Source organism: Cupressus sempervirens, chromosome 3 (genome assembly GCF_028749045.1).
Source record: "Cupressus sempervirens isolate cs-2001-9-10 chromosome 3, ASM2874904v1, whole genome shotgun sequence".
NCBI lineage: Eukaryota > Viridiplantae > Streptophyta > Pinopsida > Cupressales > Cupressaceae > Cupressus > Cupressus sempervirens.
In genome coordinates this window covers 183,770,497-183,789,282 of record NC_143120.1, presented here as the reverse complement: position 1 = coordinate 183,789,282, position 18,786 = coordinate 183,770,497, and the positions used below count along the sequence as shown (strand labels likewise).

The 18,786-nt window shown below is 35.0% G+C and overlaps 1 pseudogene; it reads right to left on the bottom strand.

Annotated features, from left to right (window-relative positions):
• Positions 1-9,158: 9,158 nt before the first annotated feature.
• Positions 9,159-18,289, bottom strand: LOC149565401 (DNA replication licensing factor MCM4-like; annotated as a pseudogene).
• Between the last annotated feature and the right edge of the window lie 497 nt (positions 18,290-18,786).

The following is an 18,786-nucleotide window of genomic DNA, read 5'->3' as shown; positions in this document are numbered from 1 at the left end:
TTCTTCCAAGTCAACACGAGAAAGTGTTTTACTTTGGTGTTCCAGACAAACCAAGTTGGTCATTTTTTGTTAGACATGACCCAAGAGGAAGGCCAGTAAAGTATAATGTGATCGAAGAAGAAGATATTGAAGAAGCATAAGAGGAAGTAAATGATTACTAGGAACGACAGTTACCCAGTGATGAAGAAGAAGAAGACGGTGATGATTTTGGTCATGCTAATGATAATGGTGATAATGATGATGATGATGCTGATGACGATCATGATCATGGTGACAAAGATGGTGATGATCATGGCGATGATGGTCATGATGATGATAGTGATCAAGAGGATGATGATGGTGATGAAGATGGCGGTGGTGACGACGACAATCAAAGTGACAAGTATGATGATGGTAATGATGATGATGATGATGATGAAATGGATGATGATCATGATGATCAATGAAATCTTTAGGTACGATCAATGTCAACTATGATGGGGTCTTGTATGACCAAATATTTCTTTCCAAACCATATGTGCACATATAAACATTAAGTAGAACATGTCAAATATTTTTTTAGATATAAACATTAGTTATGCTAGATTTTTAACTTAAGATAAATGATTTACATATACAATCTACTTTATTATTAATATTTTTTTTGGTAAGTCTATTACTTTAATTTCACTGCTGATTTCTAAGACTTACTAATTTTTTTTACAGGGTGATATAGATGCACCATGTCAGACACCTTCAGTAGAGGTAAACATTAATTATTGTAAATTTTAATGTTAATATAGAAACAAATGTACTATTATTATGTTCTTTTCTTTATGGCTTTGGAGTTATTTTGATGAAAGTATACAAATATTTGATGTCACAAATGATAGGAAAAAGCTACAATGATCGTTGATCAAATGCAATCTAAAATACGAGTGTCATATCTACATGACATTGGCCTTAGTACTGACCCTGTATTCATCACCCAAAAAATTACACAAAGATACACTGATGAGCTTGTTCAAATTATCATCAAGGGTGACAGAAGTGAGGAGAAAGAGGCACTGAGAATAGAATTGGACCGTAGAATCCAATCTTTGAAAGTAAGCAGTAATTTGACTAAAGCAACAATAGAAGTTCAATAGATATTAATATTTTATAGTATCTTATGGATCATGATCTCTAATTTTATGTGTTCTTGTATAGACATATGTGCCAGTTGTGACATCACATGCTAAACATGGTCAGGGTTGTTTCACAGTACCTTCGTGTAAGTAACACTTTGTTTGTTTTGATCAACATTATAACACTTACCTTTTTTTTTGTTGACGTTTATCGCTAGTATCCCATTTGATCTTTATCCATTGCAAATGTCTTTGCTAACAATATTCTATTCTTCAGCTCATGATGAAGTGCGGACTCCTCCTTCGGTTGGCGGTCCACTTTTATCTGCTACATTGTTGGCAACAAGGACCATGCAAACATCATTGTCCATGCCCAGTAGAACTGGTAAAATCTTGTTTTGCTATATTTTGTAATGTGCTATATTTTGTAATGTCTTTCTACAAGTTGATGAACACTGAAGTAGCATATTAGTGCTTAAATGATGTCTACAAAAGCTTGCATACACACAAACACATGCATACACACACTACGCATACATACATACATACATACATACATATATATAGCCACACATAGAGAGACATGGACATAGGCAGGGAGGTAGATCAATAGAGAGCAGTTCTAAAATTGTCATTTAATTGTTATGATGTTTTAGTTGATAGAGCAATAGAGAGCAGTACTATTGAAGCTGATCCATTTCCTGGAGTAGTTCATGTGATTAGTACTAGTTCGTATGAAGGGACATTATTGCTGAATAAGAAAACTATGTTTCCATTAAGAGAACGAAAGCTTCCAGGTGTTTTAAAATTGATATTATTTAAAGTGTAAATTTAGTTTACTTTTACATTACTCATTTTGGACTGATAAATCCTTTATGTTTTTGTACGTAATAATGCTTTCTTTGAACATCTTTTTCATATGACATTGAGACTATTTGGACCCACCATACGTAAAAGGTACGTAGTTTCATATCATTGCTACATAATTTTTCTTTTCTTCTATTTATTGTAATATATTAAAGTTATTGGTCTAACAATCTATTTGTTTTTAAAAAGGTGGAATTTACAAGCTGGGGAATTAAAAAATCAGCTGATTGCATCCATTGAGGAGAAATTTGGGAAAAACATTAGTTGACACTGGCCTACTTCTAAAAAGAGCAGCAAAGCATATAAAGACTGTGAGGGATCAATATAGAAGGGGTCTTAAGGATAACACAAAGTACGGCCATCCTCCTATGATTCTATCGATGGAGTGGAATGAAATAATATAAGATGCAGAGGAGAAAAGGTTATGTGAAGATAGAGATAATGAAGCAACACAAGGAAAAAATAGGTATGTCATTATAGTATTAAGTACATTGTAATCATGCACTAATTATTGATATTTGTAAATATATAATTGAAGATGTTTGAAATTGTTCATAGATTGTAAGACACATCCATGGCTACAAAAGCGAGAATAGAAAAGGTTGGCCAACACAAACTTGGGTCTGGTGGCTATATGAATCTACAGTCTTGACTTGTAAGTAGAGCAATGAATTTTATTTTTTGTTTTTAATATAATGTTGCAAATAGTTTTTTTTAATGAAACCATACATGGAAAATTGACGTTATCAAGAAAAAAACATAGGGCACAGATTTCAATGTGGAGGTCACAGATGAAGATAGAAAAATTGCCTTGAAGGAAGGCTATAAAGTTGTGGTTGCACGCCTACATGAAGAATCTGTAAGCCTTACCCAAGAATCTAGTGCACCAAATGATATCTCACAGGTAAATTGGTCAGATGAAAAGTAAATGAAATTAAATAGTTGAGAAGATTCTTTTTTGGTATTGGTTTTAAATATAAATTGACTACATAACAATATGCATAACATTTTACTGCAGCCTTCATATCCTACCACAGAGCCTGCTTCTGACGAAGGCCATGATGTGAATTATAGTGGTGGAGGTATTAATTTGCTATTGGAAATTAATTATGCAATTATGAATACAATTTAACATCTTTAATTGGAATTTGATGTGTATCCTTTTTTTGAATATTTCAGAGCATGTTGAACATCATGCTGAAGGACTGGACCATGTTTCAAGTGTTCAACATGTTGATGCGGTGGCAGATCAAAATGTTAATGTACATGATGTGGCATTGTTAGGTAAGAAAATGCATTTTATGTTGTACTTGTACTTAATTACAAACTTGTAACAGTTAGAAAAAGAAAAAGAGTATGCCAATTTATCGCATTCACTTGTTCTTGCAACAGAGCCCCCTTTAGTGCAGCAACCTCGTGCTCCTCCAAAGAGAAGGAGCCATCATAATTTGACATTACACGTGCTAGAAGAGGAGGAGAATGAAGCAGATATGGATGTCCCTATGAGCGCTTTTCTTAAGAGAGCTCAGAAAAACTAAAAAAAGAAATGATGTTTTAAAAATCTTCTTCGATAAACCTTGTTGGATAATGAAAGAACTTTGTTTTAAGTAATTATGTATGAATGATGCGTATTAATACAGATTTTTATTTTATGTTAATGAATATTGTTATGTGTTAATGAAGTTTTGATTATTATTGTGTATTAATGAATTTTATATCATATTAATGAATGTTATGTGATTGTATTGATTGAATGTTATAGTTCATAAATGGATGGATGAATGAATGAAGTATGTAATTAGATGATAATGGGTACTTTAAATTGATGTTATGGGGAGGTGGGTGAGGCTAGATGAGCTTCCACCTTCATGTGGTAGGCCTTGTTAAGTAGAGAATATTATAGTATTTTTGAAACCAAGTGAAGCTCAAATTTGTTAAGTCTTCAAACACACATCCCAATTCTCTTTAACGAGACTAAAGTTTTTTTGCTTGTAATAGTCTCATTGCAATCATCTTTTGGTTCCTTGAACATATAGTTCTTGCTTAGGGCAATTTGAATGAGAAGGGTTGGGTTTTTTTGAGGCATGGAGCATGGCTATCTCTAGTTATATCATTACTTGAAGCAGGCTTGTGGAAAGTGTCCCTGGGGAGGTGGGATGTTTCAACAGATGATACGCCTTGGATAGAACAGACATATAAGGATACTGCATTTCTCACACTAGCCGAATAGTTTATTTCTCATATACTGGAGGAAGGGAAAACAAGTTTGGGGCTGAACATTTTAACATCCATTTTAAGCATGTATGTTGAGGTAGTACAAGATGCTGCACTTGTTGTTCTTGATGGTAAACAGTGTAAAAATGATACACGATGTTCTATAAATTTACTCCTTAAATCAGGATTGGATAAGTCAAAGGAGGAAGCACTCCTGGAGAAGCTTGGAGCTAGGTTTGAACTGATTAAATCTATATATGTAACAGTGTCAAGTTTGGCAAGACTTGTGAATCAAGAAAATACAAGGAATTTCAATAAATTTTTCCTGAGATCTTTATTGCATGGTTTCCCATCACACGGTCACCCGAGGAGTGCAGTATTAGTATCAGCTATCCTTTCTATGGAAGTTATTTTGGATACAATCGAATAATTTCTTAGGACAAGGGATGCATTAGGTAAGGCTGGCATGGAGTCAGAAGTTTTAAATGCTTTGATCAATGTTACAATGATCATGAAGTTTGATAGACGGTTTCAGGGTATACATGATAAATGTGAGGCATTCCTAAATTATTTGATTCCCAAAAATGAAGAGAGGCACATCTATGCTGATCTATTTGTAATCAAGCATATGGAAGGTTTGGCAAGTGAAATGAACTCGAAGGATATATACTTAGCTGTACAAGAGAATGTAATCACAAATGCAGATGATACAGAGGAATGTCTTAGGGTGGATCCAAATAAGCTTGATGTGCTTAAATATTATTTGGGTCATACTGGGGAATCAAATATGTTGAACGAGTTGAAGTTAAGAATTTTTTTGGGAGAACATGGCAACCTTTTAGCTCTTGTTGATTCTTTGGTTGGATGCCATAGTGAATTAGTAAATGTAAAGGTGCTGCAGCTTTTTGTCAACTTTTTGACTGACGATCCTAGTTATTTCAAGATAAAGCAGGATTTGTAACAAAAATTTTTATTGATGGATTTGCATACTTTGGTTGGATGGTTGGAGAAAAGGTTTTTAGGATATACCATTATATCATCATCAGGTATTGCATCAACACATGGAATTTCCAATTCAGTAAGGGACTCAACAATTGCTTTCATAAATGCTCTTTTGTTACCATCATCTCATTTAAAATCTAGAGAGCTTCTTGATCATTTTCTGGATGCAATTCTTATCAGTCTAGAGAAAGCATTTGTGTCATTTGATATTTCGAGTGCAAAAGCCTACTTTAATTTCTTAGTTCAGCTGGCAAATGGTGAGCCTGCCATAAAGCATGTTGTCAAGGGTGCAATTAATATAATGGTCAAGCTATGTGCTTGCGAAATTCAACTCGAAGGATTGAAGTTTATTTTTCGCTTCCTAATACCTGTGTTGGTTGCATGTGGTGCTAACAAACATGTCTTGGAAAAGTCCACAGAAAAACCAGGGTCAAATACTAGTTGTAGCAGTGGATTTGCTATCTACAAGTTGAAGTCAAATGTTACTAAAAAGAACACAGATGTACTAGTTAATCCAATCAATCAGGGAGCTCAATTTTCCGCAATGGAGTGTGATGCCACATCAACAGATGAAGATGAAGATGATGGTAGATCAGATGGTAAACTGGCTAGTATGGACAAAGAAGATGATGATGATAGTAATAGTGAATGCTCACATGCTCTACTGTGGCACCTACTATTGCATTACTAAAAAGGCTTCTATTTGCTCCTTATGAGGCAGTTCAAACATCCTACAGGTTTCTGCTTTGATATTCAAATATGCTTAGTTTGTATTTTCTTTAGGGAAAACTAATTCTTTTGGGATAATTGCATTCGCAAATGCCTAAAATTCTTTATTTTTTGTTCTCTTCCAACTTGGCCATGTCTTCCAGGTTGCTTCAGGTTGCCTTCCCAAAGCAGACAATGTTGGCAATAGATGATGTGATAGAGAATAATAGATCTTTGCTAGTTCCTTCAGACACAAGTGTTTCCACTGGAGGCAGTGGCCAGGGGATTATTGAAGAAGATACCAATACTTCATCTGTTTAGTTTTGCTGTGATGGTTGCTCAACTATTCCCATTCTTAGGCGACGTTGGCATTTTAATATTTGCCTAGATTTTGATCTATGTGAAGCCTGCTATGAGGTGATGGATTCAAACAGGCTTCCACAACCTCACTCGAGAGATCATCCAATGTCAGCTATTCCAATTGAAGTTGATTTAGTTGCAGTAGATGGGAGTGAGATCTAGTTTTCCATGGATGAAATGAGTGAGGAAAGTTTATTGCAAGTGGCAACTAAAATCACTTTGCACAATTCACCTCCATTGGATCCCCCAATGGAAACAAATGAAAGCAGAGACTTTCTTGTTACTACAAATGATACAAAAGTAGTTCACAAGGCTTGAAATGTGGCAAAACTAAAGCTTCAAATGTCTACTTATTCATGCATCATAGTGAAAACTTAAGTAGGTAATCTGCCAAAAATGAACAACGGTAAGTAAATACAATAGAGATTTTTAGAAGTAAAAATTATCATTTTGAATTGCTAAAGACTCTTTATAATTCTATACTTAAGATTATTTAAATAAGTTGAATAGCTAAACTCCGAACTATAAATTTTAAAAATACAATTAAAACAATTGCTCAAAAATGTTGTCAAAGAAGTTGAATGAAATTAGTACTACCAAGTTGTCAAAATTGGAGACTTCACACATGCTAGCTTCTATGAAAAGTTCTGAAAACTCAAGCCTATTAATGACCAAACACATTCCAAATTTTCCTTGTATAATCATTAGATGGGTTTATCATAACCACAATCCTATCTTTACCTTACTGTCAAATCTGGACAACAACTCTATGCAGAAATCTTTGTTGTAGAACTTTACTTTGCACATTCTGATATATTAAAATTCAATAGCAACTTTATAAACTTACCTTGGAGATTCCTATACTTCTTCAATTTGATTCCCTATTCATTCTTGGAGGACCTTCACAACAACTTCTATATTGAGGAGAAACTCAACACGTAGAAAATTTAAGGCAATTAAAAATAACTCATTCCTCTTGTACTTTGGCAAATAGTTTGTCATCGAGCTCCTACATCCCATTCAAAGATACATCAATCTACAAGCTCAAAAACAAATCTTTTTCATCAGACCCTCAAACAATGTCTTTCAGTTCCATGTAGAAAAATCTAACCATTATCCATTTGGTCAATCTGCACAAACTCGACGCTAATGATATCTAGCTCGAAAACTTGGATTATCTTTTCCAATATGGAAATCTAAGGCAATTAGTTATCTTGACCCTTGATTGAACTTTGGAGTACAATCTCCTTCAACATGCATTTTTATTTGTAACGACACCATGATTCGACTGCATTTAACTATGTATTTTTTGATCTTGAAATGAGATGAACATGATTGTGTAGATGACTTGATTATTTATAAGTTTTCTAGATTTGATACACACTCTTTGTTGGATTGAAGGAGGAGGCAAAATAGTTTTGAGCAATCTGAGATTGGTCCAATGGAAAGTCAATTGAAGGAAGAAAAAAAAACTAGAATTCCTTGTGCCGTGGTGGGATCTACAACTCAGACTCTTAGTTAATCAGTTTTTATTGATTTTCCTGTCATAAAATTCAGATTTTAGGTAGAGAATTTGTAATCTCAAACATAAATTTGAGTGTTATAAAAAATAGTTGTACTATGTACTATGATAATTATATTTTCTTATCAACAATGTATTCATGACACTCAATAGCTTCAGCTCGGTGGGGCTGGCTGTATACTAGTTGAAACATTTAGTTGTACTACATATAAATCTCAGTTTGTAAATTTAAAACAGTAGATATATATTTGAATAAATTAAATTTGCATCAGTACTATAGAAGGAATTTGCATTAGTACTGCATCCAAGTAATTTTAAACAATCCCTATTCTTTCCTGAATTCTCTGGCTTGAAACTGGCTGTGGGTAGCATTTATTAGAGATTATCCTTGTGATGTATCATGGTCATGATTGCTAGACTCTTATAAAGCTTTTGAATTCACCTCTATAATATCTTGTACATTGCGATTCCCTTTGATTCATAAATTTTGAATAATGACTTCCCAATTTGATAATGATTCTTCACCGTCTTTTTTTTTCGGTCCCTTTTCCTTATAAGTGCTTCAAGTTTATAATAACAATGTTCTACATCTTGAAAAATTCTTATGGTCATATCTAGAGAAATAGCTAATAGCTATGTGTTTGCACATCTTGTAGTTGCTTCATAGTAGAGCATATGATGCATTGTGCCAAGTAAATTCATCTACATTGTGCACTTTTGTTGTTTCTCCCTTGTAGCTTTCATAGAAAACCAAGTCTTCACAACACCATGATTGACATCATTGGTGTGTATGGAAGACAAGCTGCTGATGATATTCAACATTCTCAATTGTTGAAGTCACCACCATAGAATCATCACTACATCAAGATTAGATTCTAATTTTTCCTCTTTATATTTAATTTAAAATATAGATTAAAATAAATTCCTCATTTTATATTTAATTCTCTTTATATTTAGGTAACTACATGAAACTAGAGGGAGAGGACAAACGCCATTGTGAACATTAAAATGAACTTTTTCCATTATGTTGGTTGAAAAAAAATACCTTTATAATTGCAATTAGTTTTTCCTCACTCCAAAACTTGATAGAACAAAACACCAATGATTCTCATAATTTATAATTATCATCCTCTTATTTGAGCAAGAATTATGAGATATCCATCATTACCTCGGTGGTTTTCTTTGTCACAGATAGTACACCCAGGCTTTGGATTCCTTCAATTTTTTGGATTTTTTTACAAGAGAAAGTACCCATCGATGTACTACAGAGCATGAAGCTCAGGGCATATTAAAATAGTTTGCCACAACACACTGACCGTAGTCTTATCAAATACTTCATTACTAATTATTATAGGGGCCATATCATCCTCAAAACTTGTTCAAGTCCTCTTCACATTGTCCCCATGAATTGTAACAAACCCGTCACTCACAAGGTTTCCAATTGCATTACGAATCTGAAATTGAACAACATAACTCATAATGTATTCATTTCCACCAAGAAAATGAAGCTAGAAATAGCTTGAAATTTACCCACAACAAAGAACTACTTACATCATTTAGGCTAACTTCCTTGGATCCCTATTTGTGCATTTCCTCCATCAACTGTGATTGCATTTATTCATATATAGTTAGGTGCCATACCAACAATTTTCTCAACACTATTTAGGGCAGTATAAAGAATGTTACCTCGGTAATACGGGTTGATGGTCCCCCTGCCTGCATCCTTTCCATGATAAGAATCCTCAGTGATGAAATAAGATTGGTTCGTCTCATTCTTTCACTGGTTGAGACTCCCATGTTTATGAGATCCATGTCAATGGTCCCTATAACCATGACACTCAAATGCATTCAATGGCTTCCAATTGACATAGTTCTTTTAGAGCTGACTAATTTTTTCATGATAATGCATTCAATATACAACTAAATGAACTGATAATCCTCATTGCCAAAGATGCACAATGGTTACTAGTTGAATTATCGGTGGCAGATTGTTCAAGTGCAACTTCAAGAAGCCGGAATGATTCTGCCACATCACACCTTTCAACCTGCAGAATTGGAATGTAAGATATCTTTTTATTTCCTCAAATTGGCTTAAAAAATTCAGGAATGTAACCCATTTTTGTCTACATAGGATTTTCTTACCCACTCAGAGAATCTGATGCAGGCGAGGGCTTTGCTTATTCTTATTAAGCTTTCAATTTGGTGTGGAGTCATTGTGATAACCTATACAATTCAGTCGGGAGAACAAGTTAACATAACATTAGAATTGCCCTGCATCTAGATGCATTCTTCAGTAGAAGTATGAGATATACTGTTAATTTTTAAGCATGTGTAACTTGTAAGCATACTATACAGAAATTGAATGTGAGAATATATTGAGCTAACCTTCTTGCTACTACCAGGGAAGTTTCCCTTCCTACGAATTTCAACATAACCATGAATCAGATCTTCTGCTGCCTCATTAGATATCTTAGGATGTATATGTTGTCTTGCATAAGTGATATACGAAGTGAGAGTCGGGAGGTCGAATGCATCCAGCGTTTGGTCCTAGAATCATAATGTAGTTCACATCAAAAATATCAGGTCATTGGACCTTCCATTAATTACTACATAGTATTGACCAAATTAGAACTTACCTCCAGCTCGTCATAATGTAACACAACAAGATGCCTTGCAAGGTGCCTGTCCATTTTTTCATTAGCTTTATCAAGCACTAGGTAGATCAAATCAAACCTGCAGGCATTTTTTTTGATTCTTTTATACTTGAGTGACAACAAATAAATTCTGTAGCTTGAATTCTAAAACCAAAGATACTCCACCTGGAAAGAAATCTTGGGGGAAGTTGGATATTGTCAATCACTAACAATCTAGGGTTGTAGCGTGAACCACTAGGATTGGCACAAGCTAAAATAGATGTTCTTGCATTCAAAGATGCTATGATCCTAGCATTTGCAATTGAAACTATTTGTTGTTCCATAACCTACTTCAAAGGAATGACCAGACATTGATATACAAATCAACCAATAGCATAGATTACGAAGTCAAGAAACCAGTAAAAACACATAATTCAAAGAGCTCAAAGAAAAATCACACCACATGTAACATGCTATGAGCATTCTCTGACATCTTATCAAACTCGTCTATGCAACAAACACCCCTATCACTCAATACCAATGCTGCACTTTCTAGAACCTGTTGAGTTCAATGAAATAAGAAATTGATATAGAATAAAGTGGTAGGTAGCAGTGGGGGAGTAGGCAGCCCAAAGAGCTCAATGATCAACAAATTGAGTTAATAACTTACTGTTTCACTAGTTTCAGAATCCTTTGATACATAAGCAGTCAAACCAACCACAGAGCTTCCACGACCACTTGTATAAACGCCTCGAGGAGCCAACCTGTGCACATACTAAAGTAGTTGAGACTTACTCCTACCTAGATCCCCAACAAGAAGGATGTTGATATCACCATGAAAAGTAGCGCCTGAAGCTAGTTTTACTGTAGTTCCCCCGAAAAGCTGTTTAAGAAGCATAATGGTTAACATATGGTTCAAAGAACATGCAACAAATTAACAATTAATCAAACATGAATGCAAAGAAAGATACCTGGCACAAGAGCCCTTTCTTTACATCTTCTAGCTCCCAAATACTCGGAGCTAAAGACCTAGTTAGCCTCTCATAGATATCGGGCATGCGAGATAGTTCTTTCAACTTCTCAATTTGGAAATTGGCAGTCAAAATTCAATTTCAGAGCTTACGAAATTCATTTTATATACAAAAGGTAAAAAGTATGAGTTTATACCTTAGCTTCATAATCAGTTGGTGACATATCACCCTCTCAAAAAGAGGCAAAACTATCACTATTGGTATGACGTTCCATTGGATCTTCGGCTCACAATCTTGTCTTGTCTGCCTTTTTTAGATGAAGGCAATCGATGTAGGTCTGCACCAACAAATGATTTACAAATTGGAATTAGAAATCATAGAATACAACATTAAGGTCCTCATTTCCAACTTAAATGGACTAAGATAGGCTTGAGAGCTTTGCTTTAAATAGAGATTTCACAATCCTTTGGTTTGCTCCCACTCTAACTGTCATAGCTCTAAAAATCCCAATAACTTACAAAAAAAAACCAATGTCAACCTTCAAATGCTAACACTTGGCAATAAAAATGAGTGTAGAATTTGTATATCATGTAATCTTAGACACACCTCGATTTGATCACCAAGTTTTTCCACATCAACAAGTTTTTCGTGCATCAGCAAGCTAACAGTGTGTAGGATTTCCCTCTCTGGAATGGCATCAGGAATTTCTTGCAGTCTTACAATCTGCTTATCAGCAAACCTAGCCACAAAGTAAAAGGATATAGTTTTCTTCAGAGTCTTGAAAATGCAACTTCAAATCATGCATAAACTAAAATCAACAAGTTCCTACCTGCATCTGTTATGCATCAATGCCAAAGAATTCATAGCGGCACATTTTGGCCTTGCACAACATGTAGGCTCATCAATCTGACTTGAGCATTTGAAGCATAAAATAGGATGTGAATGTAAATCCAGCAAGAACACTTTTAGATAGCAAGTACCATTGTACATAGTGAAGCAAAGATATGAGATTTTTTTTAAAAACATGAAATACGTTTGAAAAAAATTGGTAGAAGATTCTCATGGAATATGAGAATAAATTTTGGTGTGAAAGTTCTCATACAGGGATTTTTGTACACTAAAAAAAAGTGCTCTCTCATATATAGCTTTCATCAAGCAAACATCTCAATGTGAGAAGTGTTGGTTTTTGAAAACGCTGGAGGGTTTTCAATTATCCCATTGAGAAACTGACATATCTAGGGGCAGCTAACTCCCATTTTCAACATGCCATTTTTGAATACAGGCCAACTATAAGGCTAGACCCTTCTTCTTCTTCAGGCTCTGTAAAACCTAGGCGGGTGGACCTATAGATTATTTATATGGTACCAGTTATCAAAGCATACACTGAATCTAATATGAAGCAGATAAAACCCTTATTTCTCCTGATAACTCATGAAATAACATCAATCTACAGTAGCTAAATGCAGATCTAGGAACCTCATAAGCTGAGTGAGGGCATTCTATTTAGGCCCTTCAACATGAAAGGGGAAAAGTGTTTGATTATTGATGTTGAGTTTCAACAAATCCTCAAATATGTAGAAGTATAACAAGTGATCCTATAACTGATCAGTGCCTAATCCATTGGGCAATCCCATGAATTCAAAACATAAATCTGTGACATCAGGACATATCTTGTATACCCAGACATCAGATTTATCTAATCACCTTATGATTCAGACATCAATGTTCATTCAGGTCTCATTCTCATAAAATATCCTTCTCAAATAACCAGTAACCTTGTTTAAACATATCAATCATTTACTTGGCCCTTTGGTCCAATAGAAAAATACATCAAACAGACAACCTGAAGGCAATGCAAATGGATCTTAGATCTTTGTTCCAATACCACATAAGATTTACAGATTACTAAGATAGGAGACAAGAACCAGAATGAAACTAGTGAAATTGTTGCTCATATGTATTCATTTCCTTAAAACTATACATTCAGATGCATAAAATTGAAACATGAAAAATACCTAACATATCATAACTTCTTGTATTATCTGCACTACATGCTGTTCACATGAAAGAATTATGCTCAAGTATGGTATCACAATCAAGGAAACACATCAATATTGGAACCAGAATATGGTCTCACAGTAATGTGCAAATTTTCTCCACAGAACTGGAACCTACTAGTTTCTCAGTCACAAAAAATTGGAACCCCTTACAATGAAGAAAAGAAAAGAAGATATAGGAGAAGAGTTAATTTCCCGGATTTGATCTGAACATGACATCTGTCCACTTGGAAAACCTTCTCAACAGGTTAAAACAACTCTCTCACCTTTTCCATCAACTGCTGAATCAAATCTTCATCATTTAGCCTCCACCATCACAAAATATTTGAGATATTTGAAGAATAACTGATTTGATTCCTGACTTTAACTCATGGTAAAATGAAAATCAGTTTAACAAATGACTTTTAAAAGCCAAGGAAACACTCTAGAACTGATTTTCTTCACATCCAAACTTTACCAAGCCTTCAAAACTGCCCTTTATCTGATTCTAATACATCTCGCTAAATTTTGCTCATTCCACTGAGGATGCCTCTGAAAATTGAAAATTTGCTTATAGACTAAACCAGTGAAGACCTGTGCAAAATTTGACCCCAAATTCAAAAAAATTACTTCTTCCCGGTTCCAACGGTATATTGAAGTGCCCAATTTGGATAAAAATCACCCCTGATATGGCATTTTGAAAAATAGGTCTAGACTGTGTCTTTGCATAAAAAATGAAAAATTTAAAAAATTATATAGTCAAGACTATATAAAACTTCAAAATATTTCAATTTTTTCACTCTATGCGTTTAACTTCTCTGAATTTTCATTTCAAACTCATTTTTACTTTATCCTCCTTATCTTTCCAATCCTGAAGATGCCACTTGTCACACATTGATTAGCTATGACAACTGAAATATTAATTAATTAATCAATAATAATTAATTAATAACTTCCTTTTCTCTTTTAAAATTTCCACTTCCCGTAGAACCATGAGCATATGAAAATCTCCTTATGTTCTCATGTATAATGGAGATATTAATACCTCCCATATCCCATAGCACCGAAAACTCTCATTTTTTCCTTTATGTGCATCCGCTTAACCTCTTGCTTTACGTCTTTATGACCTCAGTGTAAGATTGAGCTCTTGGAAATTTCAATTCACGCTCTTATGAGTGCGGATCTCCTTTACAATTTTAAGGGCACCCTTTAAATTCTCTATTCTCGTAGCCCCGGAGCCTCTGCACATTTCCATTCACGTCCATACGCTGAAGGATGCCCTTTACGTTCTTACATTCTTCATTGGGAAGCCTTTAATTCTCAACCTCCAATCTCACGAGATGAGCGTAAGATCGTAATACCCTCACGCTCAGCCTTTTGCTCATACAGTGAAACGAAACCCCGTAGAGGCTTTTGTAATCAACTTTTGCTCTTCGGACTGCCTCTCGGAGCTACCACATGTCGCCTCCAAGTGTGGGCGTTGCATTTGATCAAAATTTTGCTTTTCAATCACCAAGCTAGCCCGAAGGTGGGCCCTTCCACACAAGGCCGAGCGCTTTCTAAAAAGGCCATGTATTTCAAGACACTACCATCTTGTATGGATAGGCTTTTAAACTGTTTCAAAACACATCTTTTCCCCAATGGGGGATAAATATTATAGCTGAACCACTGTGTGAGGCCCTGTTCTGTGGCATGGGCAACCTATTGACTGTGTTTTCTTCAAATGCAGTGGCTTGACCTCTATTGCGTGAGCTGCATCTTTGATGGTGGTTTTCTTCTCATTGACTTGGCATTGATTATTGCCATTGGACGTGGGGTTCTTTTTTGATACCATGCTATGCTATCTATTCCTTTTATAACTGCAATCCCCTGTAGGAGCTCTGAATTAGTGTCTAGCTTGAACTCTGATATCTGCTATTGTCTTGAACTGTTTGTGGTTTCTAAATGTGAAAATCCTTTAAAATTTTGCAAAGCATGGGCCTTGTTCCTTTTTAAGTTGTGGGAACTCCTTCATACATGCATCAGGCTGCTCTTTTTACTTGCCACCGCCCCCTTTGCTGCACATTGACCCCTTCTCTCTTTTTATGCCACTAGCTGCCCTATTCTTTCTTTAAAAAATGTGAGTTCATCCCTTTGTTTATTATGGGCATCTCATGCTCTTTGCTGATTGGGCGTGATTTTCTGCTCCTTTGCAATACACATGAGGTGCTCCCTATTTTAAACAATTCCATTCAATTTCCTAATTCCTTGACATTAATCTCGGTTCACCTTACAACAGCTTAGCCTTAAACTTTAGTGCTGACCGTTTTTGATTTGCTAGTGCTGCTCCCTGCGTGAGCTACTTCTGTTTAGCGTGGAGTCTCTGTTATAGTTGTTGCACTTTAGGAATGTGAGTACTACCACCAACAAAAACAATTTTATCAATCTAATTCTTTTCTAGACCAGCATCATCCATTTATGAGAAAAGAGGGACATTTTAATTCTGTAGATTCTAAGAGAGCTAACTGGGCAAGAACAAGTCAAATCAAAGATTGCCACCATGGCCATTTTTGCTTTCAGTATCACCTTCATTAAAAGCTTAGATATAATGAATAACATATGAGACTAAAATCAACGGTAACTCCCCCCTAACTGATAAAATTTCATCCCCTTTAGTATTCTGATGAATTTAGTCAGACCCCAACATGCGTCTAGCTAAAAAAATTTTCATTTCCAGACAACTGAATTGGCAAACTGATCTACTAATGACCTGATACTAATTCACATCAAATTTGACTACTGAACAATCAATTTGAAACTCATTTTACCATTTCTTGTCAAACTATGAATTTCATGCCAAGAGGTCTATTGACTGCCTTTAAAAATTGACCTGAACAACTGACCAGGCCCTGAAATTGAACATATTGAATCTCTACTTCTCATTCTTGCACCCTGTCAAATGTCGTCTCATGACGAATTCCCATTGAAAATATATTCACTGTTGAAGCTGCATTCTCAGATTTTCCTGCAAACAAACATGTTAGAAAGCAATAAACTGAGTTTGGAATTTGCTTGAAAAACTAGGCAAATGAGCACATGGGAAAATGGAAACTGGGATGTTGGTTCTCTGTCATGAGGACATTATGGATCTACAATTTGAGCTCATGAAAAATAACTGAGCACAAATGGAAAGTGGTCAAACTGAGCTACTTGGATTTGGTAAACTGGAAACACTGACAGAAAGTGATTTTTGGAAATGGAATTGACCCTGAAAATTGTGCATATGGATTCATCAAGACGTGCAAACTGACACACTTGGAAAATTTTCAGAGGAAAATGTAGGGGTACAATCCATTCAATTTCACCTATCACAGATGTCAAGTTATGATGTCCTGAACAGGGGTACCGATCAATCTGCAAATACTAACACTAGTAAAAAGATAGAAATTCCATTTGGAATCGCGTTTGAAAACTGATCAAACGGATTCGTCATAAGCTAAAACTTGAAACATAACAAGTTTTTGATATCTAAAATATAGTGCAATAGGAATTTTCACATTTAGATCAACTGGGTAAAATTTATATCATGTCACACAGGGCTTTCCAGAAATGTGTGCAAAATGCAAAATCATGAAAATAGTAACTAACCAACTTTAAGGGATTCAAAACCTAATCAAACGAACTTGAAATGACTCAAAATATGAAACACAAGCTCTTAGGTAAGGATATTAGACACTCCCAAAGTGGCAGGTCATGACACATTTCTGGGTTGGAGATATTTAATGACAAACAGGGCCTCCTGTCGCTGTTTGACACTTAGTGAAAATGCAAATTTGACAATTTCTCAAAATGGTATCTTACAGAATGGCTTAGAATGGTGATTTAACTTCATGGAATGCTTAGACAAGCTAAATGCAAGGTGCTAGAAACATTAAACATCTTAAGGGCCTTCAATGGTACATTCAAGTACAACTAGGTACATATGCATTTTAAAAGCGTTTATAGGGTTCAATTTTCTCAAAAGTGCTCAAAATTTGGACTACAATTTTGAGCACCAAAAAGAAGAACCTCATGTACGGTGTCCTATTAGTTCTAATTAAGGTTACAGAGAGTAGATCAACAATGGTCATATCACAATCAGGAGTAAGATCTTATTTGCAAAATCCTGGAATCTAAAAGCTTTTGAGATCACTTTCATAAGCATGAATCTGTTTAAAGCCGTAGATTCTCTGCCACAGTTTATGCAAAATAGAATTGAGAAAAAAACATAACATACAATGAAGACACAATTAATTGTTATATTAAGAGTTCAATTGCAATCCAACAAATTACCTCTATCAACAGGTACTAGTGCTGGAGCATATCCACAAACATGGCACCTAAAGAATGCTTCTTTGATTTCTGGTATAACTGAGCTGCACCGAATTATCATTCCTTTGACTGAAACCATCTTCTCAATATCTAGATTTCAAAGAAAACAAAACCCCCTTATTAGATTTTTCAAATAGCATTGAACAATGAAGACATAACTTTAAAAAGCATTGCCTACCTGATATATTAAGATCTTGCATGTTAACTGTATCTCTAAGATTGAATATTCTTGCCTGAATGCAATGGTAGTTATATGAAAGTCTGAGGCATATTTATGTGCATAAATAAACAAAATCTGAAACAACAAAGTCATTAAATGAAAACATACTAACTGAAAAAACATATTTTACCAAAAATACAATTCAGTCACCTGTATGTGCTTCTCCCACAAAGGTTTGAGGTGAACAGCTACATCCATCAATACAATGTCAAAAATGGCGAGAACTTCAAGAGGATATCTGACCATCTTGCCATAAACTTCTTCATCATATTCAAAGATGTTCATTGCATCAATATTCAGTGAATCACCTTTGACTTCCATTGTCTAAATGAGAAATCAACTAAATGAAGTGAATACAAAAGTAAATGTGCTCAACCAATAATTTGAAATGAGATTAGATGGTAACCATAAGAAGCCACCAGGGAAAAATTTGAACCTTTTCAAGGAGCCTCATGTATTTCCCCTCAAGGTTTGAAGGATCATTCCTAAAATTCCTCAGAAAGCATTGAACTGCTTGATTGACATCTTGAACACTTATTTTTGTGCCCCAAACAAGCATAGGGGGGGTTGCCATCAAGGTCACCCTCGGAAGACTAGGGCATCTAATTATAATAGCCAAAAGAGGTAATTAATGTGTGTTTCAACAGAACATATTAAACAAATTGAAAAGAAACGATTGACTCAATTGATAGACAGTTCTCTGTCCAAAAGGTTTCTTGGTACAAGGCAATATCTTCAAAATAGGTTTCTTTAATGTAGAAGGCACCAAAATTTGGTATATAGGCATCTGGTATATT